At 33.8% G+C, this 15,422-nt stretch overlaps 1 long non-coding RNA gene across 1 annotated transcript; it reads right to left on the bottom strand.

Annotated features, from left to right (window-relative positions):
• Positions 1-4,818: 4,818 nt before the first annotated feature.
• Positions 4,819-5,345, bottom strand: LOC131657139 (uncharacterized). Its single transcript, XR_009300505.1, has 2 exons — positions 5,231-5,345; positions 4,819-5,129 (listed from the first exon to the last, which is right to left on the bottom strand). It is a non-coding gene; the product is annotated as an uncharacterized LOC131657139 (long non-coding RNA).
• Positions 5,346-15,422: the final 10,077 nt, after the last annotated feature.

The raw sequence follows: 15,422 nt of genomic DNA, 5'->3' as shown, positions 1-15,422 counted from the left end.
GAGAACAATAACTTCTTTTACCTACAGGTTTTGAGAAAGACATGGCAGCCATCCCACATCCTGGGTGGTCTACCTATAGAAACCCTAATGACTACATTTTTTCTAAACACGGTTTTCTATATCAAGCTAGGTTAAAAAGGTTTCTATTTATAACCTATTCCCACTTGGATTTGGGCTTACAAATCACAACACTCCTGGCTGTTACAAATCTTCAGATATCTTTTGCTAAAAGAAAGGTCTTCAATCACAAGTTTCCTAATTTATCTCCTAAATTAGAAACTGCTGAATCTTCATTATTCTGGTTTGATTCTTCAATATTCTGACTTGATTTTATTGACCTTTAGATCTGAGCCACATTGGATTACATAATATTCATAGAATATTCTGTATATGTTGAGAATCAAACTAAATCTTCATTCCAGTTCTGCAGGCGCGATGTCATGAGTTGATGTCATGACATTCCATATAACATCTTACTTCTATACCTATTTTGTTCTTTTATATTTGCAAGATTTATACATTGTATTATATTTTGCTGCTATTATGTTTTAGCCAAACATAGATGTCAATCAGTCAATAAAAACATCAACACTTTCCATAGATGAATGAGAGTGGATTTCTAACTATGTTAATTTTGCATCATTCTTGCTATTACTTGATATATATGATGTCATGGAAATGAACAAGACATTATTAAGTTAAAAACTACTTGACCATAAAGTCTACCTTGTGAGGGTGTGATCCTTTGACGACCCATTTAAGGCTTAACATGAATTTTTTTTCTTTCTTAAAAGATACAACCCTTAGTCAATTTTAAAGAAAAGAAATGTTCATACCTTTTCTTAAAGATATGAAAGCATTAAAAATTCAAGGCTTTACAAAATTGTTAAAGTTCGAGAAAAGGAAATATTTTAAAAAATAACAAAATCAAGTAGTAAATGGTGATTGTGATAAAAAGTACTTTGACAAACAAAAAAGAAAAAGAAAGAAAAGAAGATTCAAAATTATCAAATCTTACAAAAAAGAAGAAGAGAAGTCACCAATATAAGCAGTTTCAAAGTGGAAAAGAAAATAGATTTTTTGAAAACAAAAGGAAGAAATAAATCTTTCTCTCTTATCTTTTAGGCACATTTGATTTCTATAGAAACCAAGATTCTTGTAGCCTTGCCACGTTACAAAAAAATTTTAGTGATCCATGACTAATTATGTATCTTGTGATATTGCTTAGATGGATTCCAAAATATTTTTATAGTTGATGCATTTTTTTGATAAGTGAAGGAAACACTAACTATTTGAGTGATACATAGTGAGATCATAATTTTGATGAATAATTAACAATTAATCTGAACATGTTTTAAAATCTTACTTAGGTAAAGCATATTTTTTATCTTCATGCTAAAGTTTATGGATGTTTTTAATATTGATTATGAACTTGCATTTTAAGAAAATTATTCCATACTTCAAATATCTTTCAAAAATATATTGATCAAGTCTTGAAACCTCACACAAGGTATGCATACTAAATTTTTTTGAACAATTTGTTTTGTTTTTGTTTGAGTACAAACAAAAAGGTAAGTTGGGGAGAGTTGATAAGTGTCAAACATACATAAAATACATAAGCACTTCTTAACTGATTTTGCAAGCAATCAATGAAAAAATATCCTAATTTAATAGTAAAACATGGTAAAAAAACTTGTATGAATTTTTTAACTGTGTATTCACAAAATACATGTAAAAAGAATAAAGAAATTACAAAAATAAGTCAAAAAGCACATTCCAACAACCAAAGCTCACTAAGCCAAAAATAAAGTCTCATTATGCGAGAAATGGTGACATTCTCTAGTATAGTGGCATATACAATATGTTGATGCTGATGTTTTAACATCAAAATATGACATCAAGACAGATGATATGACATCTAATCCTGATATAGGATAATAGCATTCGTCTAAACATTTTGCACGCAGATAAATCACAGAGTGACATCCAACACAACTTACAAGCTGAGATTGATATCTCAACACAAACTACAATGTCAGGAGATATGTCTTAATATCATCTGCTAACAAGTCACATATTTACCAACTAGAAACATATGCAGGAAACAGATGTAAAATGGTAAATAACACATAGAAATTTTTAACCTAGTTCGGTGCAACATCACCTACTCTGGGAGCTACCAAGCTAGGAAGGAAGTCCACAATAGTATTTGTTCAAAGTCTAAACAAGTCTCATGCTTACAACTTTCCATCTTAATCACAACCTTGTGTTACTTCTACCCAAGACCTTCCCAGATATGAGAAATCTCATCTCACTTCCAATCACCACAGTGATGTCTAACAGTCCCCATTCTAGTTATTGTATCCACGATCTTTCACCTAACTGAAGATCACACTTCAAATAAACAAGTCACAACCTTGTGACAAGGAAAGAATACACTTCCAATAAAATAAACTTAGTCTTGCTTCACAGCTTCAACTAAGGAAAACACCTTAATCAAGACACCCATTGATTAAAAACTAAGAACTTAGTTAAAACACTCCTTACGTGAGCGCCACGGGTCTTATCCACCTCACGTGAGTGTCGCGGGTCTTATCCACCTCCTCAAGCGCATCTAATGGATCAACCCCAAGCTCCTCAACCAGAAGCTCTCTCGCTTCCTCCTTCATCATCCTACCGTGACGGAGGAGGGCACCCCTGCTAGGTATATGTAACAGACATGGGATGTCGTCCAATGTAATAGTAACCTCACCATGAGGTAGATGGAAGGAGGACGTCTCAAGGTACCATATCTCTACAAATGTCATTAGCATCCCATTATTGATCACTGAGTACCCAACCTCACAAAGGTCCTTCAGACCATAGGCTGTAAGGACATCCTGGAACCACGCCTCTTGTGGCTGCTCCAAAACAAATATCTTCTGCCCATGGTTATAGAATTTTTGGGGAGACCTATCTTGAAAAATTCCAATGAAAATAAACTTAATATAAAATAAATTTTCAATGAAGAAATAATAAATGTTACAAATATTAAATGTTATCTCTCCATTCCATACATGTCTGGCGGTATGGTCGGCGTACCCTGTCAGCAGCGACAAATCGGAGGGAACCCCGAGTAACGCTCATCAACGTCCTCACGCAATTGGTCAACACTCTCTGGAGGTGGCATAGGAGAACCAACATCGGTTGGAGGTGGCACATGAGAGGCAGCAACAACTAGAGGTGGCACAAACATATCTTGACAAGGTCTGCGGGAGGACGGCGCCTGTGATGTACACTCACCATCATTCTGACACCTCCGGGATGAAGAAGTAGAAGTGGACAACACATGTGCACTAGGCACCGGAGTAGGCTATGGCGTAGCCTCAATTGTGGCCTTTGCTAGAACAGAGGCGTTGACTCCCTATGGCACTATCTGGCTCTATGCACGTCGCACGAATGCATGTTGTGCAACCCTCCCATGTATGAGTCAATTCGTTCCATCACCCATAATGTCTACAAGGTATAAGAAATAAATTTGAATTAGATACAATTATGTTATAAAAACAAAAGAAAAAAACATATTTTAACTCCGTAGATGTACATGTGGAAAGCTTCCGTAGATACAGCTACAGAAGCACCCTAACGCAACAATGCACCTACGGAACATTCTGTAGATGCACCTACGGAAATACCCTAATGTTTAATTGTTTCGTAGATGCACCTACGAAACGTTCTGCAACTTCCAAAATGCAACAATGGCGTATGTACTATTCAAAACCTTGCAAATCCAAAATTTGAGCCTTGATCATCCATTTTACACAACAAACAATACCTACATTGTTTCTAACACTATCTAATGATTTATACACATAAAAGTGTATTCTAACTCTATTACGTGAAATACTCGAAAATGACTCGGAAACCCGAAAACTTATCGATTAAATTGAACTTCGAACAAGTTGGAGTGTGTTGATATTGATGTTCCATGTCGAACTCGAGAGAAAAAAATAACTTTGGTGGAAGAAATATTTTTGAGGTTGAGAGAGTTTGGTAAAATGAAAAGTTTTGAGAATGAGGGAGGAGAAGAGTCTAGCGTGAGTTTAACATCAAATGTTTCCGGAGATACATAACAAAAAAACTTGCGTAGGTGCATCTACGGAACAAACCAACGTTAAGTAAAAAACGTGTGTCTGGAGATATATCTACGGAAACAGGGAGTATTTTTGGAAACACATATAATGCCTAAAAACCCCAAAGGAGTGGGATAAGAGATTCTCTTATTTTGGGCCCGATAGTAATGTTAGCAAGCATATTAGGCCCAAAAGAATTAGGAGAAAATTCTTTTGGCTAAAGAACTTTCTTCCTTAATTATTCATGAATCTTTTTATTATGGCACTAGTTTGATTAAATTCCTCCAAGTGACCTTACGCCCATTAGTCCTAGATCCATTTTGTACGATTTTCCATACTTACTTCCGAAAAGTAACTATCTTTGCGAGCAATAGTTATATCATTTTAAAGCTCATCTTAGAAAATTATATTTGTCGATCCCTTAAATAGGTATGAACATTGGTCAAACATTATTTTTATCAGGAATCGAACTCGATATTTTCTGAGTATCATTCTTTGCGGGAGCTCCTTTATCACTGGAGTTCAAGTGCTTGGTTGTAGCTAAGTTGACTTTTGTTGAGGCCATTTGCCTACATTGATTATGTGCTTGAGCTTGATAGAGATTAAGAAAGTAATCTTCATATCACATATTGACTTTATTTTTTTTTATAAAAATTAATTATAATAATGTTGTAAAATCACATTTAAAAGAAATCATGTTGTGGCATTGTTACTTTAAATATCTTTTATTATTGAATGAAGGTAATTAACAATATACTTGTATGATATAATAATAATAATAATAATAATAATACAATTTTGAGTTATTCAAAGAAATTAGTAAAATGAAAGAGAAACATAGATCAAGGTACAAATAAATTATACACTTGTTAGTAACATACAATTATTATTAATATAAATGGTCAATTGGTCACCATCTCTTAAGAAGGCACTCACATGTTGATTTAATGCACTTCAGATATAGAGGAGGGACACACATATGTGATGGACAATCTTTGTCACCATAACAATTCCATCCTGCCAAGTGAAATAACAATAAAGGAATATTATTATAGGAAAATGAAATATTGTGAATACCATAAAGAAATAAATAAAAAATAATGTTTGAAATTACTTACGGGTGACTGCAAGAAATAGAGAAGGAAAAATTATCAAAGCATAATTAAATTTTAAAAATTGATCCATATTTTTTTTCCCTTTTTACATGTAATAAATAAATATTTTTTTCAGCATTTTATAGATACAAATTTCTCCCTTTTTAAAGTTCAATTGAATAGTTTTTAGCTCTTAGGAGGTACAAGAAACCATTAGTAAATTGGAGTTATTGTTTATCTGTCTCTTAGATATATCAAAGTGTTGTGTGTATTCTTTAGATGACTTAGTTGTTCATTTAATATTTGTAAATATTTCAAAGAAAGAATCTTGAGGCACATCAAAGATTCATTAGATTTTTTTAAAGATTTTATATTAGATTTTCTTGATAGCACAAGGAAAAATCTTAAAAAAGAAAAAAGAAATATAGATGAGTAATGACAAAAACTGTTTTAAAAATAATATATCACATTTTATATATAAATTAAGATTATCATAGAATAAATATTCTTTTATTGACAAAAAAATAGAATCAAAGATTCTGATACCCAAAATTCGTAATATAATACTTAATATTTATCATTAATTAAATTATCAAACCATGTGGAACACACATGTTTGATTTGAAATATCTATATTTGATTAAGATTAACGTAAAAGTATATAAATTTATATTAATTATATATAAAAGGATTTTTCTAACCTATGCAACCTTGCATAGGATAAGAAACAATTAATACACCACTTTTTAAATATAAATTACCATATTTATATTTATTTATGTTCATCCATTAATTGGATAGCAGAGAGAAAATATAAAAGATTATTTTTTTAACAGAAAAATAATTAATATGATAATTTATATGGAAAGAAATAGTTGATTAAGATTAACATAAAAGTATATAAATTTATATTAATTATATATAAAAAACAAAGTACATGTGACTTCATGCTAATGACATTATTGATGTCACACATTTTGAAAAATTTCTTTGTATACAACATTGGATATCGAGTGAGTAAATTAACTATCTTTTAATAGTTATAAACAACTTATCATAAATGTCTCCATGATCTTTAAATAGGACTTGTTGTTTGTATTTCAGATGAAAGTATAGTCTTTCCATCGATGGTTCTTTGTAATCGGCTTTGGCTAATATGCATAAAGATTTTACTTATGCACCATGCATAAGCCTACATAAGCCATTGGATCATGTTTTTAATCCAGTATTGAGTATTGAGTGGTGAGTATTGAGTATTGAGTAATAACAATTGATGTCTAAAATTTGATCAAATGATCCAAGGGTCCATAATAATCTATGCATGGTGCATAGATTTTTATCTATGCACGGTAACTGCACCCTTTGTAATCTATATCAAAAGAAAATATTTTGCACACAGTTTCACATGCAGACAAATATCTACCGTCATAATACATTTTATTTCATCATAATATTCAGAGTTTTCCCTTTCATTATGGTTGCTATAAAATGTCTTTTTAATTAAAATCCATGTTATCTCTCTTTCTATAAATAGGATATCCATCAGAATCAATCATTATGCATTCAACATTGATATGAAAAAAATAGTCTTATATATAAATTCGACAATTGTGTGAATTGCATTAAAAAAACAAGCAGTACTATCAAACTAAAAGATCTTATTCATGATATTCTTCAAAGTGAAATAAACATATTAACTGTTAACTGCCTCAGGTACACCTAGTTTGATAATTGTAACAATACGTAGACGCCGAGCTTTACTTAACCATTACTAGTCTCAACCAATTATAAAATGTATGTATGACTCGCTAACGAATTCACATATGCAATCTCGTCGATTCAAGCAATCATCAACAAACAACAACTTTGTAGCAGTCTTTGATAAAGTCATTTCACTAACGATAACAACTATAGAATCATTGACCAATAGTGGAAGTTAAATATAATCATTCATTTTTCGTAACAAGTGTTTAAAAAAGAATCAAACTATAAATTAACAGTATAAAAGTATATTTGTACCAAATAACCACTAACAACATCATTGTATGACAATTTCTTTTTTGAATGAGATGCAGAAATTATCATCTGAATGACATGTTATGGAAATTATGAAACACCCATTATTGTAAAATATGATTTTGGACTTTTTGACTTTTCCAATTTGAACTGTATTGGAAAGTCATAAGATGGATACACAATTGAGGCATTTGTTAGAATAATAATACAAGTGTGAGTAAGTGGGGAAATAGTCCCACCTTGAATAGGAATGTGGTGACTTGAATATTTATAAGTAAGAGAACTCACTCACCTATGACCTTAAGGTTTTGGGTGAATAAGTGGTGTGTCTCCCATAAAGGTGTCTAGTCTAACACTATGTATCAATGCTCCATAGTGAAAAACTCTCCCAACAAATGGTATCATGATCCTTTGGTTCGAGAAAGGGTCTGACTTACTCATATCGAAATGCACCTGAAGAGGTGTCTCGTTGAAATCGAAATACCTAAGAAGAGGTGTATCGAAATGCCTAAAAAAGAGGTGTCAACGACGATACAAGTGTATTAGGAGGAGCACTGTGGACTCACACTAGAGGTAATGGTACTGTACATGTTATTTGTCCCTAGAGCGATCCCCCCGTGTTTTGTGTGGATGTCGCCTGAGCGACATCGCTCTAGACGGGGGGGACCCTGGAGTTGCCCTTATTTAGGACTCTCACAAATATAACATTATAATTTTCCTATCAAAACTATAAAATTAGGTTTTCTGTAATGAAAGGGGAAAGAACATGAAAACTATTTAAAAAATCAAAATAACATTCATTTATCTCTCTCAAATCTCTCAATGAGTGTACATATAATATTAGTAATGAGTAGTATGATAAAGGGCTTAAAGGATAAAAAAAACTTAACCAAATAATACTTAGAAGAAAATCCCTACTAAAATTAATTCCTTTAATTTAAATATTTAAATTTTCTGAAACTAATTTCTTGATCCTATCAAAATAGCTATGATTTTTTTTTTTGTTTTTTCCAACTACGTATCCGTTTAAAGTGCAAAAAAGAGAATGTTACTCGTGCTGTTGAATATGGCTCATATTGTTGAGATAATTATGGGTTGTTGAGATAAATATGAAGATAATTATGGGTTGTAGATATAACTATATATTATAGGTTGTTGAGAGTATAGATCAGGTTGTTGAGATAATTATGGGTATATATAATTGTTTGTTGAGAGAAACCAGGGATTAGGGTTTTAAATAAACTAAAACCTCATATTATATATATGGCTTGTAACACTGTAATCTATATGCATATTCACATGACATAAATAAAGGGAGCTATAGCTACTCTATAGTCCCAGACGTAGGTTATTTGGCCTAATTGCATGACCAAAGCTTTTGTGTGTTTCTCTCTACTCAGATCTGCATTTGCGTTTCTGTTCTAACAATTGGTATCAGATGACACTTAATTGTGGAAGTGACTCGATTAGAATGAATGATAAATTTTGGTTTATGAAAAATGAGGGTTAAGGATTTATTGACTCAACAAGGTTTATAGAAGGAGCTTTGTGATGAGAAAACGACAGACATCACAACCATCGATTGGAATGAGATAAAGGAGAAGGATGTCTAGAATAAATTGAAAAATTAGTACGTGTCCAAGATGCTCATGGACAAATTGTTTGTGAAGTAACATCTCTATAGCGTAAAGATGCACAAAGGAGGCGATTTGCATGTTCATGTCAACGCTTTCATCAACATCCTCGCTGATTTGATATGGCTGTTAGGAGTAAATTAATGGTAAATTCATGTGTTAATATAAGTGATTTCTTCTCTAAACCAATGCAAAAATGTGATGAATCCATAGGTTTTTATTAAGAATTGAACTGAATAAGTTTAGTTCGTGCGTAAAGCAAATCGAATCACTTGTGGGTGTTATTGTTGCAGGTTTTGAGCTGAATAAGAACTTAAGAAGAACATGAGGAGGAAAGAAAGCTGGAAGTCTCAAAGGCTGAAGAAAAAGATGGAAAGTACAAAGGGCGCGCCGCGAGAGTTCCTAGGCGCGCCGCGAAAATATTTCTGTTTGAGGGGCGCGCCGCGCCAGCCCGTTGCCGCGCCGCGGCCTCGGCGTTAAAAGCCCAAAAATTCTGTTTAAAAGCCCTAGCTTCCAAGAGAGAAAGGGTGGTTAGAGAACTTTGTGAAGAGCGAAATTAGGAGAGCATTCTGAGATGGCAGCCAAGAATAACAATTGAAGGCCAATTCTTTACCAATCGAAGACATTCCATTGATGAAGATGAATCCTTCTATTAATTCTTGTGTATTCTTCATGTCTATGGAGAGCTAAATCCCTCTTGTTGAGTCTAAGGTAGTAGTTAACCTATGATTATACATTACCATTGATTAATTCCTGTGAACAATTATTTGAATTCATTATCAATAAGAAACCTTGTTTTTATTCTTAAATTATCGTTGAATCTTTGATCGAAAGAAAGGATTTAACTTTTGCCCTAGGTTACTATATTGATTCAATTGCAATTTGCAGAGATGGAATTGTAATTGGGTTTTCATAATTATCGTGCTTAATTACTATTATCGTTATTGATATTTGGAGAGATCGAATCTCATATCAGTAAAAGTTATCTAATTTGATTTGCAGACATGAAATCTTATTTGAGGATAAGTGAAGATAATGATTCAAAGGATTGTTCTATTGGGAATTAATTGATAATTGTATAGGATTAGGTTGATGAACCCTAAAGACTCAACATCTTTCTTTATTTGTTAACACAAAGTCCTTTACTTGCTTTTATTTTATTATTTGCTTTTGATATTATTATTAGTATAAAACAAACCAAACCAAATTTCTTAACTCAAAATAAACAACTATAGAACGGCAGTGATATTAACCAATCCCTGTGGATACGATATATTACAGAAAATATTTACCCACAAATACTTTCAACAAATTGGCGCCGTTGCCGGGGATTGGTGTCAATATTGCACGCATTGCAATAGTCGTATTATTTTAAGTTATTTACTTAATTTTAGATTTTTTTTGTTTATTTACTTAATTTTAGAATTTTAGTTTAGTCCCTTTATTTTAGGATTTTAGTTTAATTCCTTTATTTTAGATTTTTAGTTTAGTTCCTTTATTTTAGAATTTTAGTTAGTTAGTTTATTTTAGATTTTGTTATTTCAATAATCTTTTAATTTTAATTTTTATTTCTTTTAATTTTATTTTTATTATTATTATTTTTTATCCTGTTATTTCACTTGTTTGCTAGTTTTGAAGAATTTTCTTTGTCGACATGTTCGACCCAAATATAAATGCTGCGATTCATGCTCAAAACGAGATCCTATTTCAACAAATGGAGTATCTCCTTCAAAGTGTGTCACAGTTCACACCTCAAGTTAGTGAGTTTTATGATAGCAGATGGGGCACACCGGAAGATACGATAGAATATCATATGGCTAACCATGAATATCAACAACAAGCCTTTCAACCTTACACTCAACCGTCGCCACAACAACAAGGAGGACAATCTAAGTTGGAAGAGACCATGAATCAGTTCATACAAATGTCAATGACAAATCAACAACAAGGGCCTTCACACTATAATCAAGGTTATCAAAGTGGACCCTCTGAGTTAGAGGAAACCATGAATCAATTCATGCAATTTTCTTTAGCCATTCAACAAAACCGGGAAACGCAAGATGTTCAACTTACCAAATTCTTCACCGAGCAAAACGTAAGTCAGGCCTCAACTTTTCAAAACCCTATGACTTGTGTAGAAACCTGCAATGCTACTTCTATAAGGAGTGTAAAAGTGGTTGATGAGGAAAGTGAAAACGAGGATGTTGGAAAGAAGAGAGTGGAGGAGGAAATTGATGACAAGGAAGATGTTGTTGAAAAGGATAACATAGAGTATGTAAACATAAAGAAAAATATAGAAGTTGAGTATGAGCTCTCAATGATGCGACCTTATCCAAGACCTCCTAAAAAAGTTGATGATGTGTTAGTTGAAGGAACAAAGAAGGAGGATATAATCAAAGAAGTTGTGAATGAGTTAGAAACTTCAAAAGTTGATGATGTGTTAGTTGAAGGAACAAAAAAGGAGGATATAATCAAAGAAATTGTGAATGAGTTAGAAACTTCAAAAGTTGAAACTTTTTCAAAAGAGAATATGGTGGACTTAGAGTTGAAGAAGAGTAGTAATGCAAAGGAGCATAAACTCTCATTGGAATTACTTCCTCTACAGGTTCCTAATAAAGAAGGGAATGAGAGTCATTACTTTCGGCCAATGGAAATGTTTAGCCGTTTGCAAATCACCATCCCATCTTTAGAAGGTTTAAAGTTAAAGCCAAAATTTGTCAAATTCATCAAGGATAGGTTCTCACCGACGAAGAAATTAACGGATAAGGAGGTTATCTCTCTTGAGGAGAGGAAAAAACAAATGAAGGAAGAGAGATCGCTAGTTGAAGTGGTAAGAATTAAGGATGAAGAAACCAAACAAGCAAACATGAAATACTTTTGGGGCTTCACATTGGTAAGAAAAGTGCCAAGAAAACGAGACAATGGTTGATGATTCAACCATGAACCGTCGAGCCATGCGACGTTAAACGAAGCGCTTCGTGGGAGGCAAACCACGCTTCTAATGTTTTATTTTGTTTTGTTTATTTTTATTTCAGGAAATAATAAGGGAACCTTTCTGGTGAAAGCTAGGAAGAGGCAATTGATATTGCAATACCCTCTGTGAGTCAATCCTCTCGGGCTTGTTACGAAACATTGAGGTCAATGTTTAGTTCAAGTTTGGGGGTGGATTTACTCTTTTGCATTTTTCAATTTTATGCTTTTATGTTTGTTATTTGCTCCCAGTTAGAGTAAGTAGTCCCATAACAAAACGAGAATCTCAAGCGAAGTATCAACAAGGAAGCAACATGTATGAAAAGTGGTAGGAAGTGAATGTTCAAAAATTTTCAGTTTCACTTTCTTTTTCAATAAGTAACAAAGCAGGTATGAAATTTCAAACTCAAACTCTTAATGTGTGCAATGAAACTTAAGGTGTTAGTAAATTCTTAACAGAAGTTCTTTATGGTACATTGTTTGTTGGATCGGCTTAGCCTTAACCATTGTGAGGAAAGCTTTCCATTGTTTACTATATGCAGGAAGACCATCAATTATTTTTGACGTGTTCGTATCATGCTAAACCGGTTGTTGCATCGTCTGTGGAAACCTGTGGAAGTGATTTAGGCAATTGTTTGAATTTGAGAGTTCTTTGAGCCGACTCCACCGTACAAATTATCGTCTTCTGTGAGAGTGTGATCCTTTGCTAACCATTCTTTGAGCCTGAGGTCAAGGTAAGTATCATAATATGCACCAAGGAAATACCTGGTGAGTTTGATCTCAATAAAAAGTTTTGTTTTGGACCATCAACCATAAAATTTGGTGATGTGTTTTCTCTTTGACCTTTTTTAGAAAGTAGGGGAGCATTTATATAATCTAAATACAGGTTGATCTCCAAGTTGGGGAGAGTCACTCTCAAAAGAAGAGTAAGTATATGTGGTAATTGTTAGAACAAGATTTGTTCTGATCAATTATCTTAGTTTTGATGATAACAATAATATGAATTTTGCTTAAGATAATATGGTACTCTAATCCAATGCAATTTCCTTTTCAGGAAATATATAAAGAGTATGCATAATTCAGCGCTCAGAAGCTTTGTCTCAAAGGGTTCAGCATGCAACATCAGAACATGGTCTGGCAAGACATCAGAAGATGGTCGAAGCAGAATCAGAACATGGGTCTATGGAAGCATCAGAAGAACAAGAGAACAGAAGCACTGAAGTTCTGATGGTATCACGCTCAGAAGCACTTCAAGGTCAGAAGATCAGAAGATGCTATGCACCAAGCTGTTTGACTCTGATGATATTCAAACGTTGTATTCACAAACATCAGATCAGAAGAAAGTACAAGTGGCAAGCTACGCTGACTGACAAAAGGAACGTTAAAAGCTATTAAAGGCTACGTCAGTAGACACAGCGTGAACAAGGCTCGAGGTAGTTGACAAAAGCGTATAACATTAAATGCGATGTTGTACGGAACACGCAAAGCATTAAATGCACTCAACGGTCATCTTCTCCAACGCCTATAAATATGAAGTTCTGATGAGAAGCAAGGTTAACGATTCTGCACCAAAACAACTCATATTAAACTTGCTGAAACGCTGTTCAAATTCAAAGCTCAGAATCTTCATCTTCATCAAAGCTCACTACATTGCTGTTGTAATATATTAGTGAGATTAAGCTTAAACGTTAAGAGAAATATCACAGTTTGTGATTATCGCTTTTAAGAAGCAATTGTAATACTCTTAGAATTGATTACATTAAGTTGTAAGGAACTAGAGTGATCGTGTGGATCAGAATACTCTAGGAAGTCTTAGAAGTTATCTAAGCAGGTTGTAACTAGAGTGATCGTGTGGATCAGTATACTCTAGAAAAGTCTTAGAGGGTATCTAAGCAGTTGTTCCTGGAGTGATCAGTGTGTGATCAGAAGACTCTGGAAGACTTAGTTGCTGACTAAGTGGAAAACCATTGTAATCCGTGCGATTAGTGGATTAAATCCTCAGTTGAGGTAAATCATCTCTGCGGGGGTGGACTGGAGTAGTTTAGTTAACAACGAACCAGGATAAAAATAACTGTGCAATTTATTTTATCTGTCAAGTTTTTTTAAAGCCACACTTATTCAAACCCCCCCTTTCTAAGTGTTTTTCTATCCTTCAATTGGCATCAGAGCGCCGGTTCTAAGGTGCAAGCACTTAACCGTGTTTAGAAAAGATTCAGGAAGAGAAAAACGCTTCAGTAAAAGATGGTTGATGAAAGTGAAAAGTCTACACCTGCATCTACATCTGGCTCTGCTGAGCAATACAACGGTAACAATGGTTATACTAGACCGCCGGTATTTGATGGTGAAAACTTTGAATACTGGAAAGATAAACTGGAAAGTTACTTTCTTGGTCTAGATGGTGATCTATGGGATCTTCTGATGGATGGTTACAAACATCCAGTAAATGCCAGAGGCGTAAAGCTGACAAGGCAAGAAATGAATGATGATCAGAAGAAGCTTTTCAGGAATCATCATAAATGCAGAACTGTTTTGCTGAATGCTATCTCTCATGCTGAGTATGAGAAGATATCTAACAGGGAAACGGCCTATGACATATATGAGTCCGTGAAAATGACTCATGAAGGAAATGCTCAAGTCAAGGAAACTAAAGCTCTAGCTTTAATCCAGAAGTATGAAGCCTTCAAGATGGAGGATGATGAAGACATTGAAAAGATGTTTTCAAGATTTCAAACTCTTACTGCTGGATTGAGAGTTCTTGACAAGGGATACACCAAGGCTGATCATGTAAAGAAGATCATCAGAAGCTTACCCAGAAGATGGGGTCCTATGGTGACTGCATTCAAGATTGCAAAGAATCTGAATGAAGTTTCTCTGGAAGAGCTTATCAGTGCCTTGAGAAGTCATGAAATAGAGCTGGACGCAAATGAGCCTCAAAAGAAAGGTAAGTCTATTGCATTAAAATCCAATATCAAGAAATGCACTAACGCTTTTCAGGCTAGAGAAGAAGATCCTGAAGAATCAGAATCTGAAGAAGAAGATGAACTGTCCCTGATCTCCAGAAGGCTAAATCAACTCTGGAAGACCAAGCAAAGGAAGTTCAGAGGCTTCAGAAGTTCAAAGAAATTTGAACGTGGAGAATCTTCTGATGACAGAAGATTTGACAAGAAGAAGGTCATGTGCTATGAATGCAATGAGCCTGGACACTTCAAGAATGAATGTCCAAAACTTCAGAAGGAAAATCCCAAGAAGAAGTTTCATAAGAAGAAAGGTCTTATGGCAACCTGGGATGAGTCAGAAGATGATTCAGACTCTGAAGATGAGCAGGCCAACTGTGCGCTGATGGCGACAGAAGATGACGGATCAGAATCTACATCAGAATCAGATTCTGAAGAGGTATTTTCTGAACTTACTAGAGATGAGTTAGTTTCCGGTCTAACTGAACTTCTGGAACTCAAGTCTCAGATCAGTCTCAAATACAAAAAGCTGAAAAAGCTATTTGAATTTGAAACAAAGAAGCTTGAGTTGGAGAATTCTGAATTAAAAGAAAAACTTTTAAAATTATCCAATAATGTTGGATCTCCTTCTGATTCAGAAAA

This window comes from Vicia villosa, linkage group LG3, assembly GCF_029867415.1.
Source record: "Vicia villosa cultivar HV-30 ecotype Madison, WI linkage group LG3, Vvil1.0, whole genome shotgun sequence".
In the NCBI taxonomy this organism is placed as follows: Eukaryota; Viridiplantae; Streptophyta; class Magnoliopsida; order Fabales; family Fabaceae; genus Vicia; species Vicia villosa.
The sequence above is the reverse complement of the archived record's forward strand: the minus strand, read 5'-3'. Positions and strand labels throughout refer to the sequence as shown.